This window comes from Rattus rattus, chromosome 6 (assembly GCF_011064425.1).
Source record: "Rattus rattus isolate New Zealand chromosome 6, Rrattus_CSIRO_v1, whole genome shotgun sequence".
NCBI lineage: Eukaryota > Metazoa > Chordata > Mammalia > Rodentia > Muridae > Rattus > Rattus rattus.
The window spans coordinates 105,428,879-105,431,936 of record NC_046159.1 but is presented as its reverse complement, the minus strand read 5'-3'; the positions used below and the strand labels follow the sequence as shown (position 1 = coordinate 105,431,936).

General features: G+C 43.0%; 1 pseudogene; it reads right to left on the bottom strand.

Moving 5' to 3' along the window:
- Nucleotides 1-2,056: 2,056 nt before the first annotated feature.
- LOC116904418 lies at nucleotides 2,057-2,534 on the bottom strand (annotated as a pseudogene).
- Between the last annotated feature and the right edge of the window lie 524 nt (nucleotides 2,535-3,058).

Genomic DNA, 3,058 nt, shown 5'->3' with positions numbered 1-3,058 from the left:
TCTCAAAAAAAGATGCAAGAAACACAAAGGACCACCATATAACGATCACCCAGAGCTACCGAATTTTAAGTTTACTGACATTTCGTTCCATTTGCTCAGCTTTACCTATTTATCTACACACACACACACACACACACACACACACACACACTTGTTTATTGAACCGTTTAAGAATAGTGTCCCGACATGATGCCTTTATTCGTATGCATAAATATTTCAACACCTATTTCCTAAGAAAAAGAGCTTTCTCTCATACAACAGTAAACACGGACGAAATGCTGTTATCTGATCCAACTCTGCTAATTGGGCTAATCATTAATCGTGATACTTCTAAGAACCTCGACTTAAAAAAAAACACTAAATCGGATTCTATGTAAATATCTTTCAGCAGCAAATTATCACTGTGGCCAAGATTAACTTTCATAGCAATCTTTTTTTTTTTAACCAAAAAATTGAAAGCACAGGATTTTTAAAGTTCTCCTAAAATGTGTGTATTGATCCATCTACATTTTAGAAAAGTTGTTGAAATCGCACGGAGATGAGAAGAGCTTTGTCTCTGTGAGAAAGTAGATTGTCTGGCCATGCTAATGGGGGTCCCAAGAAGCCAGGCAGTGGTAGAGATAAGGTCTTTTCTGCCCAGAAAAGTCAAATGTAAAAGGCTTGATAGAATGGGGTTGACTTGCAATTCAAATTCAGAGCTCATAACGGAGCCTGCCCAGCACCTTGGCCAGTGAATAAGGCCAACTTACCCTTTTGTCCTGTTCTCTAGCAGGTACCATGGTCCAGATGAACAGAAAGTAAGATAGAATTCTGGGAGAAAGAGCATTTTTCAACTGTTCAGGGAGATGCAGATCTCAGAGCCAGGGGACATACTTGTAGGGTAATTTGACATTGTTAGTAGCTTGTAGGGAGTCAAGGCCTCCGCAATGACATCAGAGTAAAGTGAGAAGAGAAGCAGCTGGAACTCAAAAGCCTCGGAGATGGTGAGGGCAAGAAGGCGCCGCACAAGAAATAAAAAAAGGCAAGAGAGTTTTCAGAGCCTCGCTTTGGTGGCAGTAATAACAGAAATGGGCCGTGGGGATAGGCTCAGCGATGGGGCAGATTTCTGCCGAATGTAGCAGGCTTCTTTGTACAGACACAATCAATGGAAATTGATAGCGGCTCAACCACAGAGACGCAGACAACCCTCGCGGGCTTTGATGAAGTAGACAACACAAATGAGAGCAGAGAGAGCGTTAATGAACAGGCTGCTTCAGAGCCGGTCACTGGGAACGGTTCTCTTCTTGCCTCCGTGGAGCGCTACAGAGGAGAGGCCCAGCGAGAGGCTCAATCAAGTCCGTTGATGGAAAGCGCGATATGGACTGAAAATCGAGGCAGAGCCTTTGGGTCCCATCCTGGCTTACAAACAGAGTCTGGGTTGTTTAGTCTCGAAAATGTGAATATTTACGCAGCTACCTTCTATGGGTACTGCAAGCGAGTATTTGTGAAGCTTACCACAGTGGTTGGCACACAAGCCCTCAGCGACGGCTTAGCGGTTGGTGTTAGTGTTACATCTCTTAATTCTGTTTATATTTTCTATCGCCTCTCCAACCCAGGTAACAAAAGTTTGAAGAAATACATGCCGACACTCAGTATGTAAACAAAAACAAGACATCTTAAACAATGAACCACACTGAACGTTATGATGGCAATTATAAAAGAAGTGTGGAACGATCAAGCAAACAACCACAGCCATTGTATAATAAAAACAACCAAAGCCGTGCTAATAGGTAAACTCATAGAGGTAAACAGGGGATATTGCAAGAATAGAACAAGTCTTGGAAAAATAGAAGCAACGGAATGGCAGAGACAACAGCAGAAATCAATGTTTTTAAAGGACACAGAAAAATAGCACCATTTGTAAAGAAAAAAACATGAAATTTAAAGCTTGGGAATAGATTTATTTTTAGAGGGTAAAACACTCAGACAATTTAAATACAAGTCTAACAGAACCGCTGTCAGTCAGCCACGATGCCATCATGTGTCCTCTGGAGTCCTCACAGTGAAGAAGGCTCTTTTATCCACACACATCCTTCTTATCTGCAATGTGATCTACAATTTCTTGTGGACACAGTAACTTCTCTGAATCTATAGCAGGAATTTCAAATCCAAATTTGTCTTCCATGGCCATAATAATTTCCACTTGGTCCAAATTGTTTAAGCCCTGGTCCTTCATAAAATGAGAATTTACTGAGTGCTTTTCTGGGTCAATCTTATCATAGAGTTTCAAAACATACAGAACTCGGTCCTTGATTCCCTCTAACGTCAGTGGGGGTGAGTCATTGTACTGGTGGCACAAATGCAACCTGTGCGAGCGCCAAGTCTGGCTGCAGAGTCCCAGGGTCTCCTCCAGATTCTCTCGGGGCAGAGAGTAGTGCCGAGCGGCCAGTTCTAGGCCAACGTGGGAAGCTGGGGCAGCAGCGCGAAGTTCGGGGCAGGTGGCTGACATGGGCGCAAATGACGTGAGACGTGAGACGTGAGACGTGAGACGCCATGGCTACGCCAACCCAGGATGCACCTAAGGTAATGTTTTAAAAAGAGACAGAGCATTGTCCCAGATCTAGAACATAAGACTGACCACTGTAAAGCTCTTCCTTCTACCCAAAGTGGTATTCAGTTTTTAAAACCTAATCAGTATTCTGACAGCACGAAGGTTTTGAGGGCAGGACTCAGCAAGGTTCACCTCAAAAGCATGTGAGCCTAGCTAGGAACACTCTGAAAATATCCTAAGAATATTAAATTTGTCTGAACGGTCTAGATGCAGAAGAAAAGTTATTTTGAGAGCAGACTGACATCAATATGAAGAGAACCTTACACACCCTGGTACCTTATGAAAACGCTAATTGCCAGCAGCCTGGGAGTCACACCTACCCGCTCTCGGCTTGAGATATTTTTACCTCTTTAATGCACGGTCCTGTAAATCAAATAACAGAAATACATGCTGAGAATAAATGGCTCTGAGACTCTCCCACCATATGAGCTCAGGAGAACGGTGAAACTCTAAACCAGAAATAAGCTT